The following is a 26,225-nucleotide window of genomic DNA, read 5'->3' as shown; positions in this document are numbered from 1 at the left end:
CATATTATAGTGTTTCTTAAATCTTTAATTATTTCCTTACACTTTACACTTCTGTCCCCATATGTGATCTGTGGTTTTACCTCTCTTACTTACATTAGCCAGAGAACAGATTTTATTTTCTGAATTCATTCATTTATGTAGCTTTGGACAAATTTATCTGGAGAGCTGCAGACTGACCATAGGAAACACCATGGAAATTATTAGCCTAAAATTCACTATTCCTGATCTGCTCATTCAAAGATTAGTAACTAATCTCATCAAAGTCCAAAAACTAAATGTTGCTGAAAATATTACCTATAGGAGTAAAGTTTGATGATTTCTTACCTTAATTTCTGAAAGTGGTATTTCCTCTTCACCATTAAAAAAAAATTCTTAATATTAGGACTCTGATCTCGTCTGGTCCAAACTGAAATCCTTCTATAAAGTCAGTTAGACTGATTCAGACCAGCAGAGCCACTCCATCTCCTTTAATGTCCAGACTTTGTGCTTGGTCTCTGTGCTTCCAGCTGTGTGCTCCTGTGTGTGATGGCCTCCAGCAGCTCACTAAGAGTTATTTAAATTTTTGTGCTTTCCTCCCATAAAAATCCTCATGGATGAATGTCTTTAACATAGTGTAAAAAATTCTGAGCCTTCCTGACTAGAAGCAACACCTTTGCATCTAGTTTCAAGCAGAGCAATGTATATCAAACTTGTGTTCACCTTGTAAATTCATGGGGTCTACCCATGAGATCTACCATTGATCTTGGTTTCTACCAGACCATAATTCTGTGGTCAGTAACATGAAATTTTACTCTTTTGGAGTGCTTATTATTGTAAATTTGATAGAGATATGTTAGGCAAATTCCAGACTCTACTGGCCCTCCTGGCAGACTCAGGGATGTCCACTCTCTCACACCATGGGGCTGTTTTGGGACGCCTTACATGGAGTCCAAAATATTTGTGATGAAGGAATTAGTAAACATTTTCAATAGTTATGGAGAGGTTTATGTACTATACCCATATATATATACATAAAATCATATGTCCATATCTCATGAACTATATTATAAAGATACATATAAACACTTCACTTTGAATTATACAGCCATACATAGTTTTGGGACAGAAACCAGTGCTGAAGAATTTTCTGACAGATTTAATACTCTTGTAATTTAGAGAATGCAGAAAATGCACCTACTTTGTGTGCTTTATCTGTAATATTTCAGGAATAATCAAATTGTGTGGTTAACTTTGTCACTTGGCCAACATTCTCATTCCTTGTATGTGCTGTAGGTAACAGTTGCTTATGGATTCCTTACCCATACATCTTCCCAGACTTACACAATGTAATTTCCTGTTTATGGGCCAACTAACCCTTGATTGCAGAGACTTACAGAGTAGTTTCATGGCCCACAAGGTATGGTTTAGCATAACTAGAGGCAAAATGAGTGCTAACATTTTGCTCATCATCATTCTTCTCTTCCTATCCATTTGATAGATGCATAAAAACAGTAGCAATTTTAATATTAAATGTATTTGCTAAAAATCTCTGTAAAAAAAGCTTTGTTGACTGGTTATCAGTTCAAGATATCCTAGAGAACTCAGAAATACTTTCATAAATTTAAGCAATTGCTATATTTGGTTTGGTTGGATTTTATATCTTATAATTGCAGTTTATGAATACTTTGATAGCACTTAATTGCTCACTAAAAACACCAGGAAGACTGAAAGTATGGTGAATATTAATAAAAATTCTCTAAATTTCTTTGGCATACTGTTAATTTCCTAGTCCTGTTCCTCTAGGGGCCCATGCTGCTTTTCAGTCCTATTAACTCTTTTATCCAGACATTTTTTCTTAATGATACACACAAGAGTGAATTCTCATACGCATGCTTCCTCCCCGCTGAAACCACTTCTGTGCAACAAGCCCAGAAAGAAGAGATCCCAATTAACTGCAGCTAAATTTAGTTATAAAATACTTCAAAAAAAACCCCTTACATAAGGGGTTTTACCTTACCTCTTACCTCCAGATCTAAATTGGTCAGGTAATAATCAACAGTCCAAAGAAGTATGAAAGTGTGTTGGGTAAATTATTCATGTCTTTGAATATAAAATGGGAAATCCTGGCTTGTGGTAATGTAACTATGAGCAGCTGCCTTGTCTTGTCAGAAATGCCTTTAATCCATCTTCTTAAAATCTATCTGTTTTTATCCCCCCCCACAAAAAAGGCTTGAGAAACAGATAAATTTTAAAGCACTTTACAGGAAAAACTTCTGATCATTAGTAGCAGACATACCTAGTTTAAAGAAGGTCAAAGACTTCTAGAACTGGAACGTATCCTGTCCTGTATGGAGAGGGAATACCTTTAGCCTTTTGCTATATAACTTTTGCTCTTATCAGTTTGAAAAACCACAACCTCAGGGGGGATGATTGTTTCTAAATTGTCTTTCTTGCAGCTGTACATAGACAAGCTCTGAAACTTTTCGCTCATGGTGATAGCTTCTTCTGTGGGAAGAAACAAGCAAGCTCATTTAGTGGACACTAGAAATAAAATTGCCTTGCTGTGGCCAGATTTCAGAATAATTTACCTGCTTTTCAAAATTGTATCCATAGTTCTTTTCCCAGATTTTATCACAGTCCCAGCCCTTAAAAACCAAACTAGTCCATTATCTGCTCCAAGGACAAATAGCCACAGAGAATCACATGCCCTGTTACTTCCTTTAATGTCTGCTGACATGAGCCATAGTCTCAAGTCAGAGAGGCATTTTCACGCCATTGAACTGCATTTATGTATTTAAGTAAGGGGTTTTGTTTCATCTCACTTTGGATGTCCAGGAGTTGGTATTTTGAGCAACATGTCTAGATGTCATGTCTAGGTAGTCAGTGGAGAAAAGAGTAAGATGACTTTGCTTCTGTAACTAGTGATTTATGGCTCCTACCCTGACATTAAACCAATTCTTTGGGTGTAAGGAGCTCTTTATTAATTAGGACAGTGAATTTAGCTAAAAAGTTAATTTTTAAATAGTGGAAAATTTGTAAGATAAATTCTGTTCTCAATGCCAAGCTCTGAAGGCAGAAGCTGTGCAAGAATTGTTTTCTATGAAGAAAATATTAAAGGAATTGTGATCCCAGAGCTCCAGACCTTAAGTCTCTGCTCTCATGGACCATTTGCATTTTTGTCCCTGACCATGGCATTGCCTTTGGTAATGTTTTTAAACATTCACTTTCTGAACTTATAAAAACAGTATATGTAAAAATAACTTGTGATAATTTGATTTAATGTACTATTCAATTAATCCTATACTGCTCATGTGACCTTTCATGAGATAGGGATGTAGAAGTAAAATAAAGTTAGTACCCTAGAAATTCAGAAGAACAGGGAGGAAAAAGAGAGCTATTCTAAACATTTACTTGAAGCACTCAAAAGCTTAGTTATAACATTTAGATGGGCTATTTTATAATCATACTCAAGGGCTGGCTGCTTCCTCTCATTTCTTCCCAGTGATGCACTGTTCCCTGTCTTCTGAGCTGAGGACAAGCTATGCAGACAGGCATGGCAAGTCTACTGCACTTTTGACCTGCCAGTTGCCTTTGTTTCCTGTCTACCTGCATTAATTTTGGTTCATTTGCACAAGTCTTCATGCGCAATAAAATAAATACAATCTCACAGTGTAGCCTCTGCCTGCAATTAAGTTGAATAATTAACAAATATTTCTCCTTTGTTTCTTTATATAGCTTTTACATGCAGAATAGATATAAAAAGCAAGAACAATGCCAGAGGTCTCACTGTTCTAGGTCATTTGGCTTTTAGACTCTGAAGCTGGCCCCTCTTGGGAAGGTCTGATGTCTTCCAGTAGAAGGCAGGAGGAAATGAAAACAACCCTGTGGAAAAAGAAGAGAGGAATATTTTTCCTTCCTTGCTGGATTATATTCCCTTAGGGCTCAGCAAAAGTCTGTGCTGCATACTGAATATGCAATAGATTATTTTTCTATTGCTAATTCTCTGCTAATAACCCAGCAAGATAAAAAGCTAGTAGGCTGCCCATGTGTTTAAAGTAGTCTTCCAAAAACACATTTTAAAAATAAATGTATTCCAGAAGATGAACTGGAAAGAGACATTTTTTCATATCCTAATTAGAAGAAAAGGCCAAAATCTACATTAAAACTGATGTGAGTTTCTCTGCTGAATTCAGTTAGAGCAGAATTTTAAGAAGCAATTCCTGAGAACTAACTGTTTGGGAGATGTCTAATATTAATGCAGAAGCAGGTTCGTGGCAAATCCAGATACCTGTGGGCTATCTGCTTTTTCACAAGTGTAACAGAACCTAATAAATAACTACTGAGTAACAACTACATGTCTACAATTCTGTTTGTGAATTTCATTACATCTGAATGTAGTAAAAGATTTGATGGATTTTCTACCTAAAAATCCTTGTATTGATAGGTCTTTTGCTGCCCATCTATACCAACAAATCAGTGGTACCATCTTCTCCTTTGACAGTTTCCATTCACTTCTGTGCTCTTATAGCTTCTCTGGCAGTTTTTGCATTCCTTCTGTGTTTTGCCTTCCCTACAATCCATGTGTTCCTTGTAAATGTTTCTGTTAGCTTTTTCTTGATGCCTTCTTCTTGTGGTTTTGTGTGGCAACACATGGACTACACCCTGCTGTGTTTTACTTTTCAGTAACAAATATCTCTACCTTCCCTTGTTACTAAAGTCCTTCCAATCCTCTTCCTGCTGTCTGTAAAGGCGTTTTCTGTCCTTTTTTTCCCTGTAGACTTCACTTTCCTTATTTTTTTATTGCACAAGACATTGTGTACAACAAAAATACTAATTATGATTGGCTAAATATAATCCACCATTAGTGGAATTTCTGTCAAAAAGACAGGCTAATCAATGGCTGACAATTAAGCCTAAGGGTATTTAATAGTTACATAAAAGGCATTAAAGTAAAGGTATTGTCTGCATGTCTGTGCACTTATAGTTTTTTATGAAAGTATTTTAGACTTTCATACATAAACGAGGGGGAAGCCATCCACCATTGTTCAATGTTGGGGTCCAAAGTGAGCATTTTTGCATGTGAATTGATCTCTCTTTTGTATAATTTTGTTATTAATATTTTTGCTGTTACTATTAATTTACTTATTTCATTGCTGTTTCCAGTAATTTGTTCTTATCTCAACCCATGGTCTTCACCTTTTGTGCTTCCAATTCTCAACTGCGTAGGTTCATATGTAAGCAACGAAACTTGCAGATTATATTGTTCTGTGATCAGTTTATCATAGTATTATAGTGACTTTGGGATGTACCAAAAGCTGAAAGATTACTGTTAATGGATATATTAAAACCAAATTTTTATAAATACACCTATATTTTGAAAGGCTTTTTGTTGAGTCATTAGTCTGTATTAATTACAATCACATGACCAGATTGCTCCTAGTCTTGCCAGTTCAACAAATGAATATGATTTAATTTTAATTTGAACCATTCTAACATTTTGTTTTAAATAACAACTTTTTGATCTCCCAGGACATTCATAGCATGCTAACAAAAAGAAAACTGTTACTCTAGAAAAATGAAATGTGGTTAGCTTTTCTCATACGGATGCAATAAAGACCAATTCTGGTGGCTTGACATTGCACAGCTGAATAGTTTTTGACAGGGAAAATAACTATAGTTTAGTCTGAGCTTTGGCAGTACTACAAGTTATTAAATATTTGCAGTAATCCAGTAAGTGAAACTTTATTATAGGCAGGTTGCTTCAAAGTGTATTATCTCCATAGTTACAGACATTTTCATTATGTTGGCTTTTTTCTATACGGAGGTACTCTTTGTTTCTTTATTTTTCTATTGTTTCATGGACTGTTCAATGGTCTTTTAGAAGTTTTTGACTTTCCTTATTTCTCCTCTTTTATAAGTAAGTTGAAGTTTTTCTGAAATACACAGAACAGAATAGTCTAGCAAACAAAAACCCCAAAGCTCAGAGCTGCTGTTCAAATCAAGTATATTTAAGCTCGCTTGTAGGATTCCTTTTTTTCCAATATTGAGTTTTATCAAGTTCTTTCATTACTTTATTTCACAAATATAGTACAGTATCACTCTGCATATGTTACCTTCACTGTCCATTGGGTTTCTAGTTCCACACATGATAGTTCATCAATCTTAATGTACATCTCTACTACTGCATTTGGGAATTTGCCTCCAAATGCAGACATGGAAATGGGGACACCTGTGTAGGAGCACATGGCACCCAGTGCAGATGTGGGGACACCTTGGGGCAGTCTGAACAGCAGAGCTCTGGCACTGCCATGGGAATGGCTCCATTGCCACATGCCAGAACTGTTCTACCACATTCAGGGTCTCAGGTAACATCCCTGCTGAGAGTTGTGTGGTGTCCTGCAGGCGCACCACCTGCTTGGCGCTGCTCTGCACTCCAGCTCCATGTTGGTAAAACCCCATCTCCTAGCAGACAACCACAGCCTCTGCTGCTTCCCTCCTGAGCTGCAAATCAGAGCTGAAGGTCACTGAAGCACATGAAAGGAAATTTCTGGTTTTGACCAAAATCTGTCCATGCCTGTTGCGAGACCCGATTCAATAAACCTTACAGGGCAGTCTCGACTAGGTGAGCTCTACTCTTGTTCCAGGTTCATGTCTCAGGATTTGAAACAAGTGCCTTCCCTCTTTGTAGAGGGAAAAATGAAACCCTGTTCTTTGGATTGATTGCACAGATAATGTGAAAAAGGAAAGAGGAAAGGATTCACATGATGGGACTTTCTTGCTAAAGCATGAGAAATCTGTGAATGAAGGTGAGATAACCATGATTGATATACATACATGATAAGAGTAATGAAGCATATTAAATGTGAAATGTCCAAATGATGGTCCCAACATGTTTTACCAAGTTCTTCCCCATGTAGCCATGCATTTCCTTAAATAAAATAATTATAATTAATGTCTCTTCATATTGATGATCAATAAACTCAATTCACATGTAGAATTTTTTTTTCAATAGATGTTTCTTCATTAGTAATTGCAGTTATTTTCTGTCATACATAATTGTGATATGAGGTGTTATTGAAGGTAAAAGGAGGAAAATGTGAGAAATGATCAATTTAAAATTCCAGCAATGAATAGTGGGAAACAGATTAGAGAGTGATGGAGCATTTTTCAGAATATTATTATTTTTCAGAAACAGAATGTATTCCTCCATTAGGCATTTTCCTTATGCTTCATAGAATCTGATCTGTTTTATACTACAGAGAAGTATCTTCTGTAAAAACAGTAATTGAAAAAAAATTAATAAATTGGATTGTATGCAGTGAAATAACCAATGCTGAAAAAATTGCTGAAAGCCACTAAAGTACTGAGAGCTATCTTATAAATATAACAACTTAAATATGAAAAGTTCTGTGATCTTATGAATGGCAAGTTTTTTATAAGGTAATTCTGTATCAAATTTTATAATAATGGACAAATAATTCATTCTGTTTCTTATGACAAGAAATTCTTTTCTTGAGCCATAATAGTTTTTAGCTTTATTCATGTTGCCATGGACATGACAGGCATTTTCCACAATTATATATGAAAGAGATAATGTTAAACTTTCTAATCATTAAATAATCATAAAATATTTGAATAATCAAATATTTTTCATACAGTAGAGTGTTTTGTATAAGCCCAGTCTAAGAACTCCTATTGTGGAAAAGATCACGTAATTTTATGCTGTCTATTGGGGCATTTTTAAATTAATTATCATGCTTATGGTGCAAAGTTACTCTTTTTCTTGGCATTTTTAGCTTTCCAGACTGGAGCTGTAAGAGTTTTTATTTAGTTGTAATTGTCACAGTTTTTAAAAAGTCAATTAGATATTTAATTGAGTTGCAGAAAATTTTACAACTGTGTATAAATTTTAAGAGAGTTGCTTATGTTTTCTGTTATTTTTAACAAATACTCACAAGAAAAATACTTCCAAATTTTGTAAATCCTTAATGGATTTAATGAAGGAACTTAGCATGACTCATAAATCTAAGGCTTGACTATTACAAAGGAAGGCACCACTGCAAGAACACTTCTGCCAGGTGCCTGGTAGGTGATAAATTGAGGGACTGGTTAGAAGAGGACAGGGCTAAGCTTTATGGCAGTCATGATGAGAGTTGAGGGATGCTGATCTCAGTCATGCAGAGCAGGGTGAGGGAGGGGAAGGTGAACCTTTGTACTGAGCTGAGAGACTGATGCCAGGTTACAAAGGTCAAATGTTTAATAACACTCTTTTATCTTACAGCTCTATTCCACGTGTGAAGGCAGCCTAGGAATCCAGCTCTGATAAGGAAAAAGCAGAAACACATATTTTGCTGTGCTTTGATTTTGGATGTTTTATGTTTCTTGACTGTATTACTATAGCCTCAAGGAGTTCAGCCATATTCCCAACTGAACAACCTAACACAAAATTGTGACTTAAACATCTATACTGCAGTGCACTACATTGAGGGAAATAAAGGAAGAACCAATTCCAGCTATTGTAGTTGTTCTGGACTCTCTGGTGGTGGGCACAAAGCCATTTTTTTCTATTCTGATTAGAAAAATTGCTTACATCTACAGGAATTTAGGTTCTCTGTGGGCACTCTTCCTTACACTCAGATAATATCTAGTTATAAAAACACAGCTGTCCATCAAACATTATCGAACTAATGTCATAATTAACTGTAATGGGTTTGGCTGAGGTAGAGTTAATTTTCCCACAGCAGCCCTCAGAGTGCTGTGCTTTGTATTTGTAGCTAGAAAGGTGTTGATAACACATCAGTGTTTTGGCTGTTGTTGAAAAGTTTTCACTCAGCCTCAGCATGGCCTCTTCAACATTTTCCCCTTAGCAGTCTGCAGGTAGTAGACATGAGTTTTGGAGGGAACATATCCAGGACACCTGACCCAAACTGCCCACAGGGATATTCCATACCGTGTGATGTCTGGTCAGCAATAGAGGCTAAGAGAAAGAGGAGGGGAGCATTTTTTATTATGACATTTGTCTTCTGGAGCAATTGCTGCATGTACTGAGACCCTGCTTCCCAGGGAATGGCTGGATATTGTCTGCTGAGTGGAAGGAGACAATAAATCTTTTGGATTTCTTTGCTTCTGCATGTGCAGTGTTTTATTTTGCTTTATTAAACTGACTTTTATCTTGACCCGTATATTTTCTTCCATCTTATTTTCTCCCTGTCCTAATGAGGAGAAGAGTGACACAGCAGCTTGGTGGGCAAATGGTCCAGTCAAGGTCAACCCAACACATGCTCTAAAAATGTGTTACATTTGTTTATGAGCTTCTGCTAATTTCTCCCCAGCTCAGAGAAAAGTCACCTAGTGAAAGTTGCATCCAGACTAGAGAAAGGAAACAAATATTTAAATCCTCAACTTTCAGGTAGTAAGCAGAGTACTACAACAGGCAATGCATCTCTGAAGGTGATCTCATGATGGAATATATGAACACAGGAAGGAGCAGAAAAAAAACCTGCACAGAAGTTTTGTCCTTGGAATTGTAGTAAAACCCTGTTAGCTGCAGAAGCACCTACATTTTTTTAAGCTCCTCAGCAGTAGATTGCTGTTCCTATGGAAGATGTATACCAGGAAATCTGAATGGTGTCACCTTGAAATCAAGAGAGGATGTGTGGCCTCCTGTTTTGCGTCATCCTGTAGGAGACCTCATCTCCACTGGCACAGCCAATCCCTTGAGATTAGCAGCTGGCTTCAAGACTTTTTAAATTTTTTGAAATGAAATTACCATGACAACCCCAAATACTGAAGTCACCCTCTATTCCTTCAATGGAATTACAATGGTCCCATCATATAGATTGGGTGTTCATATGGGCCAGAACCAACAATTCCTTTGCATATTTTACATGACCTACCTCAGTGGATCTCCATGCTAGCTGATTCTTTTCCAGATTAATGAAACATAAATATTTAGCCACAAGTAAAACATCTCTAGTGTGTCATGAGGTTCAATTGCATGTGGTTTTTTTTATCAGTTTCTTGAAAAATGGCAACATGGGATCAGTATCACAGGTCACATCTATAAACAACAGGACACAGCTCTAGTGATTATCTAGAACAAGTATTCAACACTTGTGCAAATCAGCAAAACTGGGAGTCTTTGTGCTATATGAATGAATATTATTAACCCATATCAATTAATTTACGTTTTGACCCAGTAAGTTTATCAATACCTTCTATAACCATAGAAGTTCATTAAGTTTTCTACACTGAACTAATCTGTGACAATAGATTTACTTAGAGAAATGAATCCTTGCCCAATCTCACCATAGATCAGCCTGCTTATGGAGAAGAGAGGAAGAAAAAGAGAGAGAAAAGTGCATCTTTCTTTGTGGCTGAGGACTCCATTTGCTGTTATTGAGGTTGGCACTATGTACTTTTATTTGCGAAAAGTTCTTTGACCAGCAGACTAGAACATGACTGTGTTAATAAAATGTCATGAAACACATCTGAAATGGTAATAAAATGAGTGAGCAGAAATTGCAAACATTTTGCAAGAATCCTTTTTTTCCTTGATAAGAATGGACTGCTTTAGAAAAGTTAATACTGAGAAATATAATCATGTGAAAGAAATGCATGTTTTAAGGCAAAATCTTGTTCACTCACTAAATTTTCATGTCTTGAATCTTGACTAGATTTAAACTTTCTCAGGGGTCCACAGAAACAAGTAATTTATGTTTATGCAAAGAGGAAGGGATTCTTTGTACAAGCACAGTGGTAATAGCTCTGGTATGCACTTCGAGGTCTGCAAAATTGCTTTTTCTGGGGAAAGCAGTTAATGAAATTTCCGTAGCTAAGGCAAATTTGCACAATCCAAGTAAATGTCTTGGGTTATTCTCTGAGGTCTAAAGGGCTGAGTACACCCAACATACCTCATCCCACCAGCAAGCAGTCATGGAAGCCCAGGGTAATCAGTGTCTGCTCTTACATATCCTCCGACATCATCTCACTTCTGAACCCATACTCATGCTCCATTCTCACAGAACTATAATTAGTAATAATTATTTTATGTAGCAATATTGTATCATTCAATAACCCAAAGGCTGCATGCAGACCGATTTCCAGCAAATCAGATTAAAATCTGCATAATCTTTAGGGTGGTGGCAAGTTCTTACACAGTGGGTATGGAGTTTTTTTTCAGGATTTTGCATTATGTTCCATGCATTCAGGACACATGAGGAAAGGATGGGAATGATACAACTTTTCTCCCCACTATACAGTGTTAAAAGACAAATATACCTTTGTTTTTTTAGCTTTGCATTTAGTGTTCAGCTTTCACCTTCCATATTGTCCAACAATCCGCTAAAATTTCCAGCAGCTATGTTTTTCAGTGAAGCCAAGTACAGGATGAAGTTTTCCAAAAGGTGAATGAAACAATCCATTGAAAATGTCAGTCAGAAGCCAGAAACATAATTTTATTTGGGTTTTTTGATCCTTGTTCAGAATTCATATGATTAGCATGTGGCGAACTGTAAAATGAAGTGGAACAAAAGTGCCTGAAATAAATTTCACCTTGACCTGATTTCCACTTGAATGAATTTGTTGTAGTAAACTGGTGACACATAGTGGATAAACAGCAACACATGTCTGCATTCAGAAAAGGAGAACAGATGGTAAACACACTGATATAAGGGCTGTTACACAAGAGCTCTGTGTATAATTCAGAAAGGTCAAATCCCCTGAAAGGCGAGACAAGTTTGATAAGGGAAAGGGATTCATTGACAAGAAGGAGTCAAGTGGGCACAACTGAAGCAGACAAGGCTCCTGGCTCCTCAGTGGGTTTCACTGAGAAAAGGCATCTGGCCACATCTGTGTTCTTGTGTAAAACCACTGCCAGAGGTGTTACTCACTTGCTCTGAAAGGCACTTCCTCGGAGGATAGCACTGCCGGTGCACTGGTTGAATTTGTGCCGCTGTCCTAAAATCGAAATACCAAAAATTATACTTTTCATGGTCCGGGAACATACTTTGAACTTCCAAAGAGCTTGATTCCCTAGATCTTGTCCTCTGCAGCATAGGTTATCTGTTCCCACTTGTGACCACAGCTGGCTGTGACTATGTTGGGTAAAGGACTCTAAGCTGGGTTTGGGAGGTCAACTGTCTTTGAAAATCTTCCCTGCCTGCATGCCCATTGGTGTGCAAGAAAGATTACTGTCCTTGTTTCTCATACTGGAAACAAGCAATTTTTCCAGTTGCCACCTGGGGTAGAGTAATGAGTAGAACAGAGATCCTAAGTAAATTTCCTGCACACTCAACTACCTTCTGTCAGATTGATGCTTAAGAGTTTGGTCAAGATGGACTTGAAAATGAATGGAGCTACTCAGCCTCACATATAGCTGAAGTATTCATGGCCAGCAAGACCAAAGACGGAGATAAAGGAAAGATGAAAACCCAAATAAAAAGTCATAAGCCAATGCTGGTGGTGCTCAGCTCCCAACCTGTGCTCCAGTAACAATTCAAGGTACCTAAATTAAAAAATTATGTGCATGCAAATATAATTTTATTTGTAAGCACTTATATTTTATCTTGTACGGTTCAAAATTGGAATTTTTGCAGCTCAGAAAGCATCAAAATATATCTAATAGGGGACATAGATAAAAAGTGATTTAGGAGAAAATAATTTCTACAGATTACGAAGATGTTAGTTTTCAAAAATATTCAGAGGAATTCCATTAAAATTCACTTCATGTTATAATAGTTACTTTACTTTTAAGATACTTTCTACTGTTAAAAATATACCTAGAGAGCATATATTTTTAAACCATATTTTTTCAATCAACTCCTGGCAATAGACTACAGATTTAAAATTGAAGTTCTTGTGTTTAAGGACTCACAGAAAACAGAGATGGAGTGAAAAATTAGGTGCTGAAGTCAGGCATGTTGAATGTTCAGCTTGTATCTGTTTTCAAGAGTTAGCAATGCCAAAGCCATTTCACTCGTGACTTATTTAACAGCTGTCTGCAATTGGGGATCCAAATTTAGTCTCTTATCACATCTTTTACTCCAGGGGCTACTTATTCCCTTAAAACAAAAGCAATCCAGGCCAAAAATTTTTACAAACAATACAAGATTTTCTTTTCAGCTTTCCAATGTTCCTGCCAAACAAAAACATTCTTTTACTCTTCACCAATGTGTCTGAAATTTCTTTGATGGTTACAGCTCCAAGCCTAAAGGATTTGTGTCCTTGGTACTTGTAGAACGTAAGACGGGTAGACACGCTGTTCTGTTTTCTTCCCCAGCTACTCAGATGTTGAAAAAATCCCTTTCTCTACCCTACATCTCCATCACTGGCTTCTATTGGACATATTTCATGGTGACTTTTACATATTACTCGGAGGATCCAAGGGAAGGCCAAAGGGCCTAGAATATGGCGCATCTCTGTACTTCCTGGAAAACTTGCAAAAGAAAAATAAAATGTGCCTCTGTGCACTTCTCATGCTTCAGCCAGCCTGTATTTCCTGTGCACCTGATTAGCTTCTAATTTAGCTTCATTAATAAGCATCCCAATACCTGAGCTGGGGTGCTTATTAATGAAGCTAAATTAGAAGTTGATGAGCCCAATTTGGCCTGTGAATGAAAGCACAAAAAAATGCAAAACTGTACAATTAATTTTATAAGTGCATTTGTAATCTAAACTGAGCTAGATCATCATTAGTCGTAGTTTTAGTCACAATTCCAACCTTCAGATGATGAATTCTAAAGAGTTTATTGACAATTCTTTGACTGAAATGTATTTATGCAGAGAAGGTCCTAAATGGGAAAGCAAATCAGTACAAATCTAGGTCTGCTTCTGAAGGATTTAAGGATACAAGGACTATCGACTTCATGTCATAGTTTAAGCCCAGATTGTAAGAAAGCACCACACAGTGTGGGTGTTAACATACATGAGAAATCAATTCATTGTCATTATCAGAGCAGCCAGCACATCATGAAAATTCAAATTTCACTTTCTGATTCCCCTGGGTGGTACAGGTGAATATTTAGACTGTTACATAAATATCATATAACTCAAATATCAAATCTATAAGCAGTTGCTAAAAGCTAAAAGGTGGCCATCTGAGAAAAAATCAGCATTTTTATACAAAGAAGAAATTAAATAACATTTAAACTCTCGGAGATAAATGCATTTGTTCTGAGTGAGCATTTATAGAAAAGGATGCCTCTAAATTAGAAAATATAGAAGGCCTCTGGCATCAGACATGTATTTAACAACAGCTATATGGTCATATTTCTGTAACAGCAAATTAACCTGAACATAATACTAGAGGTAGCTTTATTCTATAAACCTGGAAATATACTGTGATTTTTTTTTGCCTCAAATGACATTTAAGAGAGAGGATCACTGGGGTTACCTGAGTGCTGCTCTTTCAAAACTGCTTATCAGTTCTGTCTCTAAAGGTCACTAGTAAAGGGTAAAGTTCCTGGCTTTTTGCTTTTAGGAGTATTTTTTCCTTTATTTTCACTTAATGGAAGATATTTCAAGTTTCTGTATGCCAACATAGGGATTTAAAAAAACATGGCCAGGTAAATAAATGATTGTCAAGTTTGCCATGTGTTTCATAGAGAGACCATGTTATCATTGTATCATAGATTGTTGTCAGTTTCCCAAAAAAGGACATATCATTGAATGCATATTTTTTTGATTCAGCACTGGTATGTTCCATCTATGCATCAAGCATCTCTATGGCTATGTTGAATTAATTATCATTGCAGGAATAAGCTTATAGTAGGGAATATTACTGAATTCCTGTGAGGCCACATGAGAACCATATTTACTTTTCAAGTAACCCTTATCTCTAAAATTTGTTGATTTTGAATAGGAATCCAGCCTGGACAGAGCAAGAAGACAGAGTTCTCAAAACATTGCAGTGCAGTATGCAGCCATATCTGGTATGCAAGAATAGCAACCCATTTGGGAGCATCCCAGGAAAAAGGCAAAACAACATGAAATCGTTCCAATAGATATACCAAAAATTTAGGACAAGGCAATAATCTATGGCTTTGAAAGGAACTGGGATAATTCTGGAGGTTTATCCAGGGCAGAAACCCTCCATGTCGATACTCTTCACTCCAGTTCCCATCTGCATGGAATTGCTGCTTCCTGACCAGTTTAAGCAGCTGCTTGTGACTGAGTTACTTTTTTTTAGCACCTAGAGACTGCTGAGGTGAGAAGATACTTAGCTATCTGGGAAGAAATGAGTTGACCTCTGAGAGACCTGGGAAGGTAAATAGGAGATTTCCAAATTTTCCTTTGAAGTCAAACACAACAAGAATAAATTTTGTCACTGCCACTCTCATATCACAATCATTGCATGTAAATGACACAATCAGAATTTTAAAATAACAAATGATAAATTAAGTCATAAAACAACCACTAACACCTCTGCCAGTTCCTTATTTGATCTATGGAAAATTATTCTTTTGACCATCTAGTCTATCAAGTAAAGCTGATTGATAACAGTCATTTGGTAGTTTTCCTTTTTGGAGATGCTCACACCCCAGTGAGCCCCAGATTAGCAAATGCTTACATGAAAATATAATATATTTGTCCATTAATAAAGCAAGTAATTAATGAGCATACAAAAAAGGTTCAACATCTGTTTATTTTTTGGATGTTTGCAACATTCCAACCACAGGACACCAACAGATACACTGAACATGTTATATTTCAGCAATTTGGACATGTACAGCTTTAATAACTTCGCAATTTAAGGGTCATATTAAGAAGCCATTAAACACCAAATTCTGAATAGTAATGGTTATAACCATATAGCGTGCACATACCTTTAAAAGTGCATGGAATATACACCACCAACCTTATTCATTAGGCTCAGGCACTAAGAGTCTCTGACCTGTGAACATATAACTTGAAATTCTGTGACATGTGGCTTTTTCAGGAACTTTACTAGTCTGCTTCATATCTACTGGTCAAAAATTTGAAATAAAAAGGCTAAAAAGCAGATGTATGTATGGAAAGAAAAAACATTATCATGGGATTCATACAGTGAAGCTGTGTAGATGGTTCATGACACTTCCATTTTGTAGCTCTATTCTGTTATGGTTTTCCAGAACAAAATTAACTTGTCTAGAATCACAGCCTTCCCAACCTTCTAATGCAGTTGTTTACTATGTAAGCTCATCTACTTTTCTCACAAATTCAATATTAATGAGTGCTGTTATGGAGGTCTTCTGCATTCTATTGACTGCATTTTACCTTGTGTAACATTGTTCAGAAAATCTCTGTAAAAAGTGATTATCTAGAACAACACAGTAAGTTCCTCATTGTGAATTTACCTTGATGCCTATATTCAAAAAGAGAACATAAAAAATAAAAGGAAGGAAAAATAATCCTATGTCTGAAAGTTATTTGGACAGACTTTTGAGAGATTTATTGGAAGTCTACATAAAAGCCCAAGAATCATGTCTGCAGGAAATTAGCTATGCATTCCAAAAGACATTTTAAGTGGAAATTCGGAACTAACTCCTGTCTAATCTACTGTATGAAAATATAAGACTAGAGAAACTTCCTGTCATTCATCCTATCCACTTAAACAGAAAAGAAAAAACTTGACAAAGAACATCTTATCTAATCTTCATATGCAGTAAATGTTCTTTCAGTGTCTGTCAATGGTCTAATCAGCAGTCTGACTGCATCTCTGTGTCTTTAGGGTAGACTTATAAAGATACTTCCTAAAGTGGTGTTACCCACCCATCAGCAATCTTTTTCTGTTTCTGAGGACAACATGAAGGGCAAAGGCTCCTGTAATGCTCAGCTGGGGTTGCAGTCCTTTGCAAAAAATCCATAAATATGTATTCTGTTAGTGTGTGTATAATGAATTGAAGGGGGGCAAAACAAAATAAGAATGCAGGATGTTTGGTGGAACGCCAGCATTTGCAGTATTGAAAAGGGAAAAATTTAAGGTGCCAGTTCTACCACAACTGTTCCACTTAGGAACTCACTGATACCAGCTTTCCAGATGATTCAGAAAAGTCCTGACCCGAGTCCCAACAGCCTGCACTGCCCCTAAGCCAGAGTAACAACACAGCAGAGGACTCACATTGCTCACCGCTTCAAGGCAGACCTCAGTCCCCCACTGCCTCCCTCCTTTTCCTGCCCATCCAAGTGCTGGAGAGGACTAAGTCTCTACAGCTGGGACCTCTGGTGTCTCTGGGTCAGGGAAGGGCAGTGTGTGAGGAGGGGGAGTTGTCAAAGGCAGGAAATTGTGTCTGCTGTCATGCAGCTTGGAAAAGAAGTGTGCAGCAGGGCTGAACAGATCTGCAAAGGTGATTGGCAGAAAATAGCTTTCTATCTGCAGCCTTCTGAAGCATCTCCTTCTGAAACATCTCTCCTATCCAGGCTATTTTCCAAAAGAGTTAATATTATTGTAACAGATTATTATACTGGGATGTTTTTTTGATATTTCTGAACTGGAGAAGGCTCATTTGACACCGCACATTAATTTTTACATTACATTTTACATTAATTTTAAGTCTGTTTACAGACTTAACTTGGCTGCCTCACTATAAAGTCAAATGATAACTCCAAATTATAACTGTAAGGATCAGTTCAGGTTCTTACCTTGAGGACAGAGTTTTATTTCCCATAAATTTGTAAGTTTGTAAAATATTTCTGGATTTTATTTCCCTCTTTCTCAGGGTGCAGATGCATCTTTACATCAAGTCTAGCATCATAACCCATGGATTTAGGAAGGACATTACATCTTCATGTCAGCCCTATGCAGGCAGTTCAGTTGCTTGGCTTACCCTGAAATCAGGGACAGGCTTGTGGCACCTCAGGCTGTGCACAGAAACAGGCATGTAGGAGATAAAAATCCCTTTTTCTCTGTTTTCAAATATACAAGATCTAAATACATTTGTCTTGTGCTATCGTGTTAATACTTCACTAACTGCTAATGGCTTTGTATGACACTTCTCCTAAATCCTCGTTAAATAGTGCATGTGAAAGCACAATTGTATTACAAGTGGTTTTTGAAACCCCTAGGAGATAAGAGGAATTTAGAGGAATTTACAATCAAGTAAAGATTGTATCCAGTATATGGTAATCAGATGAGCTAGTGAGTTACATTTACATTCACTGCAATTGATCTTCTCTTCATTGTATTCAAATAAACATTTTATCTATTTTTATACTTCCCTGTTACCAGTCCCCATTAGTGTAATGGCACTGCTATAACTGAGATAAGATCAATCAAACAGCTTGCAAATATGGTTCAGACCATTGTCCAGAACCTGTGCTCCTGTACCAGTGCATTGGAAGCAAAAGCAGTCTTTAATAAAGAAAATGGAAACGAATTGCTGCGTCTGTATAAATTCAATTTTGCATCTTCTGTGAGTTACTAAAGCTGGTTAGGTGTGATTTCAAGCAACTTTTATGTTCTTTTTGGCTTAATATATGTCTCGTTGAGATAGATTTTTAGTTTGTTGTAGTCATTGTCACCAGCATTGAGAGAGGACCACAAAGGAATGAGTGTAGGCTCTACAACAATCCTGGCATGACTTATTTGCCAGGGTGCATGTGTGGCAGGTTAAAATCAGAAGGTTTATATTTGCTACTGAACAAACTGACAAGTCAGTTACCACTAATGAAGACCATTCCTGTTAGCAGTGAGATTCCACAGATATGTCCTGGGGCACTCTGGGTCAGCTGGATGGATCCATACTAAATGGTGCTCTGGGACTTTCTCTGCAGAGTTGACTGTTAAGTGCTCACAGGACGCATGCAGTACGTCATGAAGCACTAGCAGAGATGGGAAAAGGTTGGATCAGAAGGTTTATGATATAAGGCATGATTAAATAGAGCTGGCCACCCTCCAGCTTTGTGTGTGACAGTCAGGAGCAGGCTGGAATGGCTGAGGAACAGATGGCTGGTACGGATGTTAGAAAGGTTTGTGTTTAGGCACCCCATGATAAGCCAGCTAATCTACTTCACAGATGTCCTTGCTTTTGCAGCTGTTTTCTTTAGATGTCCTTGAAAATTCAAACTCTGATCTAGGGCTACTCCTAGATACACCTGATTTGATTTGTATTTCCTGCTGCTTTCACAGAATGATAAAGCCAGTGTTCAGTTAAGTACTGTCAAGTTGTAGCAAGATGATTGTATTTGGCTGCAATCTATCACTGGTCCCATCACCTTTGCAATCAGAATTGCATCTAAGGCTATCTGACAGAGCACTTATAACAGAAAGTGGGTTTTTTTCCTGCATAAATTTAAAGAAATTGATATAATTAATTAGACTGTGTGAGCCTAGGAGGTTTCTTGGTACAGGCAATTGTCATCAAGTTCAGAATCCCATCAGGATCTCAGGGTATCTGGGGGAAGTGTGACTTAAAGTAAGTTTCTACAGAATAAGGCAAAAGTAGCTAACAGACAGACCAGATGGCTGTTGTACATGACAGGTTGAAAATAAATAACCTCGATAGAATGACTCTGAAGCATTTAAATATTTCTAGATAAATAAAACATTGTCCCCAAAAAGGAAAAATACAGGTTGGGATTAGCTCAGTTAGTTAGAGCATGGTGCTGATAACACCAAGGTTGTGGGTTCAATCCTTGAATGGGCCATTCACCCACGAGCTGGACTCAGTGATCATGGGGGTTCCTGCCAACTCAGAATATTCTGTGACATCTATAGGGTTTGAAGCCTGCAGGTTCAGCTAGAGCTGTAGGAGCAGGAAAGGTTGTTGTACCTGTGTTGCCAAAGACAGTGTGGTTTAGGGGAGGAGGGCCCATATACAGTGCCATTTTAAGTTTTATTGCAACATGTGGCTGTCAAAGTGCAAAGGTATTTTTGAGAAGGGGCATGCTGGACTGCAGCTACATGCAAATATTGGCTGCTACTTATCCATTCAGGTACCAAAAGGCTATGGAATTGGAATTGGCACTAGTGAGTGAAATCTGCAGAGATTGTCATGTCTGTTAAATTTAAGCACAGATCTGAAAACTGTGAGGTTTTATGGATCCTGGATTTTCAAGGCTTTGCTTGAATAGTGGAAATAGTAACCATGATCATAGTTTTTGCTGCCTGTTAAGCGTTATGCTGTTTTTTCCTAGATAATCTATAGAAAACAAGCATTTGTTATATGAAGTGTAGTCCAGTATTTACATCTGGGCATATGCTAAAAATATGTCTCATTTTTGCTTTTAGAAAATCTCTAAAGAAAAAAAATCCCAAATTTAAGAATCCTGTAGGATGTGATGTCTTGACATCTCTTTTTTTGCTTCGTCTCCATGTAAAGTTGGAAATATTGGTGCAGGATTTTCTACTAAAGAGAAAAAGTGTAATAAAATAGTGAATGGTAGAAAAAGAGTACCTTCCAGCTTGCAAGATTTACAGAAACTGTAGTGCTTCATCAGGGCTATGTGAGTGTGGCTTGCCCTGGGCACTTCAAAGGAAAACTACCATGGGGCTTGGAAGGAATTCAAGAAAGTGATTTGGACAGGAATTGAATTTTGACAGAGTGAAACACTTCCAAAAAATACTGCATATATATATATATATATATATATATATATATATATATATATATATATATATATAGTATATATATTAGGAGGGTTGTTTTTCAGCATTGATAGTCTGTCAAATTATTTCTCTTTCTTTTTGTTTGCATAGATAATTAAGGTGTGTCCCATTTAGGACTACTGGAACAAAACTATATAACTGTGTTGGATTTGTCTTTCACCAGAACCAAGGAACTCTGCCTGTTTTTGAGGTAGCTGAAAGAGAGAGTTACAGCTGTGCTTCCATAAATAAAAACCCAAATAAAATTCAGATTATCTGTGTGGCAAGACGTGGCTTAGAATTGTTTTGCTAAACTGTGAATGCAGAAAAGAAGCTCCTCAGTTGGAGTATAGAGACGTCAATAAAGAAAGGAGATTCAGAAAACTGCAAAGGTCTGGAGATGGTGGGTGTTGGAGTGGACGTGCTGACTTCAGACTAACTATTTGTTTCATTGTATGTCCAAGAGAGAAGGATTTTCTACATTTTTTGGCATATGTGTCAGCTCAGAACTTGGTAGGAGGCAAGGACTTCTTTTGCTGTTCCAACCACATTAGAGGTGCAACACTTCTATTACATTTGTGCTTCTCATTGCTGGAATTTAGCAGTATTGTTTCTGTTCTAACTAGAACTCCTTCAAAGATACTAGTACTGCTTTAAATCTAGAATTGTTTTTTTGTCTTAATTGAAATATCCCAGGAATACCAGCTATTGGTTAGACACTGACTAGAAAAGCTACTGCCTCTAGCTTTATTATAAGATTTTTGCATAACCTCTTTCACCATGTGCCTAGGAAACTGCACATATCCTTGAAACACTGAGAAAAATGGGAATTGTCTGAATGTCTTTGAGTATTTTCTTCTGTATGACTGAAGAAATTAAATTATATTAACTTCTTATTATGAGAAATTTGGATGGAAAAATAAACTAAGTTCTAGTTTTCTGAGCCAAACCAGAAGTTAGACTTTTTATAAAGTAACTATTTAGCTGCTGGTCAAGATGGAATATTTAACCTTAGCTTAGAAAGAGGTAGATAATGGAGTTTTGACAACTGATACATCTTTTCCTTTCATGGGTTTATATTGTCTGTCTCACTAAACTCTTTGTAAACTCAGGTGTCTTTTCTAGTCTTGCTCCCTGTTCTCAATATGGTCTCCGCAAAGAGAATTTCCTCAAAGATTTCAAGGAACCTGGAATGTCTTGTGATGATTCACAGTGCTGTGAGCTGTAAATAAGCCAAATGAACAAATTACACCACCTATTCTGTAGAAAAATTGCATAAAATTTCTAAAATCAAGAGTTATCAGAGGGACAGCTTAAAATCTCCTCTGAAAAAAGACAGTAACTATATAAGACAAGCTGGAGAGATACAAAGGAACTCCTTGGGAGGAGTGATACTCAATAGTCTTCAAAAATGCATTTTGCACAGCTTTTATTCTTTCATATTTTTACCAGGGAATGTGGGTGAGCTCTTTTCTTCAAGAAGAGAAGAAACATCTAACATGAAGATGAAAGGAATCCTTTCTTTCATGTTTTGCATCCAGAACCTGCATATGACTGAAGAAGGGGATGAATGCGGCTTTCCTACTTGCTGTCTAAGGCCTCCAACCCCAGTCCATCTATATTCACTCCTACAGTTTTCTTGAAAGCATGGCTCTGCCAGATGCTGCTCCTTAATGCAGAGCATCACAGGCAGAGGTGGTATGGGTATTCTCAAACAACCTGCATAAACAGACTGCAGACAAGGGTGAGTGAGCTTAGCTTAAAATCTCTGGAATTTTAGGGGTACACCAGAGAGAGCACAACTAGAACAGCACTACTGGGACTCAATAACATGATGCACTGTTAACCTGACAGGCATGAAATCCAGTTTCTTGTTAGGTGTTCATAATTCCACAAAATCCACAACAATTTTTGGGTTTAAGATCTGAAGGGACTTTGATGTTTACAGCACAGGTTTGCTTATGATCTGCTGTGAAATTAACCCCCCTGAGATATGATGCTGGCAGGTATGACCTTTTGGGGAAGCTGGTAGTCTGGTTTAATGCTTTGTTTATATCTTCTTCAAAGCTAACAAGTAAGTGACGCAGAAAGCTGTCTGTCTTTTCTGATGTTGGAAAAGGTTATTTTGTTTCTTTAGTATGGAGAGCTGATTTATTGCAATTCTCTCAGCATTGCTCTTACCAGCAGAGATTTTCATAAAGTAGGGTGGTTTAGTTTGGGTTTGGTTTTTTTCTCAGTATGTGAAAACTGTGATATTTACACAATAATTTTTTACTCAGATTGAGAGTATTAGAGCCAGTCTCCTGATTGTTCCCTCTTACTGTACTTTGGTGAACAAAAATTCTAGGACTTCTGAAACTGGACACTTTTTGGATGCAACTAAACAATGATATACCCCAGGAGCAGAGCTGATGGGATCCAGCCATCGCTGGGGATTCAGTCCACTGAAACAAACTAGGTTGAAATAAAAGGTGTCAAAACATTTAACATGGGCATCAGGTCCTTGTCACCAGATGAGGGGATCAGCTACTCAGCAGACCCACAGACTACCAGTCTGTGCTATTTCCTAATGCCTGATGAGTCAATGAGTCCCTTACAAGACTAATGTTACTTGAACTCAAGTAGAAAAAACACAAATTCGTAACTTTTACAGAAAGAGCAGCATGCATTTTTGTCAGCTATGAGAGGACGTTTAGGACACAGGATTTTGAGTTTTGCTGAAGAATTTCACATGAAAGAAGCACAGAAAATTAAATACTGACTAGCAGTACCTGATAAAAACTGTACATTATATAGCTAGGCTATAGCACTCCAGAAGGGATTATGCCTGTATTTAAGGATAAAATTTAGTTCAGATATTTCCATTGTCACTCAAGTACCTTAGGAAAGCTGTTGCACCATCAAGTAGAAATGGAAACACACAGAATACCAGCCTGAATTTAAAAGAGACCCTCTCCATTCCCCTGTGACTGTCATAACAGTTCTGGATTAAATTACCCTCAAATATGATAAAATAGCCACACTTTTCTTTTTTCAAGACAAAACTGCATGTCTGTTAAAGGATTTTGCACACTTCAAACAATAAACAATATTTTATCAAAAACAGTTTGGCACAGACAATAGAGATGCAGAAATACAATATTTGGAACAATTATTGAATAAAAATTGGGGACTGGTATTATACATTTTAGATTACACAAATGTTTCCTTGGGATCTTAGTAACCTATGAAAATGTTTTCTAGTTTTCCAACAAGTGTGGAAGGCTTAACACTTCATGCTATCTCAGAACTTGTCTGAAATTACAAAATCTTAATCTGTAAAGAAAAAGCCATGCTTACAAAAAATACCAACATCCTTATGCTGTCTTCAGAAAATGGCAGAGCAACAGCTGACATGAACACTACATGCAATGTATTTCCTCAAATACACGTTATGAAAAGCTAAATCTATTAAACTATAATTTGCCTTTCTTTACAGTAAAATGTCCTTTTTATCAGCTAAATTGTGCTTTGTACAGAGATTTTATAGGGTGCTGTAATTTCTGGAGTCCAGTGGAAATCAGGACTTCATGATTAAACAATTCCTGTCTCAGTGCCTTCAGTCTAAATTCAGTCTTGAAGAAAGAAATCAGTGAGCTGAAGAGATGTGCACAGGGTTACACAGAAGATCTCTTCAAGAGCCAGCTGGAATCCTGAGAGAATTCTGATACACTGCAATCTTTGCTATGCTTGGAGGGATTGTGGGAGCATAGAAGTATTTGGACAGTAGTATGTTTTAAAAAAAGCAAGATGGCATGAAAGACTATCTGTCTTAGTTTCATTTCAGAGGTTCAGCTTTTACAATCCCAACACTGCTTTCCGGAAAAAAAAAAAAAGATAAATCATTATTGAGTACTGCTGCTCATTCAAGATGTCCGCAATTGAATTTCTGACACTCTTTGAGAACTGTTGCTTTTTTTCAGATCACAAAGTTTTGCTTTGAACCATATCAAAGCTAACAGAATGTAAATGAAAGCATTTATTCTAATACCTTTGGATTGACTTGGAAAACTGTTTAATTAACTCAGTGTAACTGTCTGCATAGTAGCAGCTGGAATGAACAGTAATGATGTAATAACAGTAATCAGCTGAACATGGTTCAACATTTGTCTCTCACACAACACAACCCTATGCCCCATAAATATCTGCCTCAGTTCAATGCTCCTTAGATGTAAAAACTGTAGTAAATATTCTTTCGATCGATCTGAATTTATACTCCTAGATGTTTTTTAACATGGCAGAATTGCACTCTTTGTGTACAAAGATGAGTATTGTGCTTCTTAGAGAGATTGCACTATTTGAGGTGAATCAATCATGTCTGATGTTCTCTGAGGACAAATGATAAATTTGTCATTACTCTTGCCCTCCCAAACTCCTCCAGGTTATGCATCCCTCTTTTTTTGCCATCTCAAATAGATTTGCTGCCTCAAAGAACTCATGTTCAGACTTGTGTGGTATTTGTATGTCTGTGGAGTGAGTGTTTGTGTGAATTTTTTCTGGGTACTCTGACATAGCTGTGTCTAATCACTAAAACCATCAACAATCTACTTATCTATGTTCCTATATCTTTGTCAGTGATTAGCAGGCAATTTGGAAGCTGATCCTTAACTAGAAATTCATTAGTATTTTCTCAGATGCTATCATAATATACACAGCCATGAAATTTGTGTTTATGTGTTATCCAAGCTCAGCCAGCAATACGTGCAAAGCAAGGGACAAACTCCTAGAGCAGGGAGAACTATTCTTAGTACACAATTGACTCAGCAAATGTATCTATTTTCTCTTTTTGAGTTACCTATTGGACCCTGCTGGATGCCTCCCAAACCCACAGAAGCATTTCTAATAACTACTGCATATCTCTGGCATGAGAATTTCTGTCAGCATGTAATCATGACAGCTTCTCATCCCAAAAATAACTTTGCAGATAAAATGAACATGAAGTTTTAGAGGAAATGAATGTAAAGTGACTTACAGTGCAACGGGCTCCATTGCAGCCTGTATGTAACCAACTTTCCATAGCTATCTATTTATGATGTTTGTTACCTACAGGATACTAAAATAGTTAAACAACGATCATCCAAAACTTCCTCAAGTCTACAAGAGTAAATGGGATGTTGTGGAGTAGCAAATGTCCATGGCTACACACAGCACTGGAGAGTGCATTGGCTAATGTCTTTTGTATTGAAGTAATACAATTAAATGTTCTTATTGTGGCCAAATCTTGCAAACCAAATTTTAAAACAGACTTCAGAGTAGTTCTTTGACTTTTAAACCACAAAATCTTGTTTCAATGTAACTTTCTTTATCTTAGAAGTAACATTGAACACAGTGGGCATACTTCAAAGAAGTATTAATCCTTGCCACAGTGGAAAGCTTTTTATTTGTTGGCTGAGCTAAATTCGTTACTTTGCTCACACAGTAAAAAAATATCTGTTTTCAGGATATGGCACTAGTTTGGATCTTAAGCTGTGACATCAGGGTGATAGGATTTCTGCAATATGATATTTTCTTTTTTGTCTGTCTCTTCCCCATAACACCCTCTCCTTCTCTCCCCACCCTCCCGTCCCCAGAATTTCTCTCTTGTGTGAGGGGACAAGAATAATAAAAATAAATGGTTGCAAATGGAAACAGTTCAACTAACCAC

Source organism: Camarhynchus parvulus, chromosome 2 (assembly GCF_901933205.1).
Source record: "Camarhynchus parvulus chromosome 2, STF_HiC, whole genome shotgun sequence".
Classification (NCBI taxonomy): Eukaryota; Metazoa; Chordata; class Aves; order Passeriformes; family Thraupidae; genus Camarhynchus; species Camarhynchus parvulus.
Note: the sequence above shows the minus strand (reverse complement) of the source record.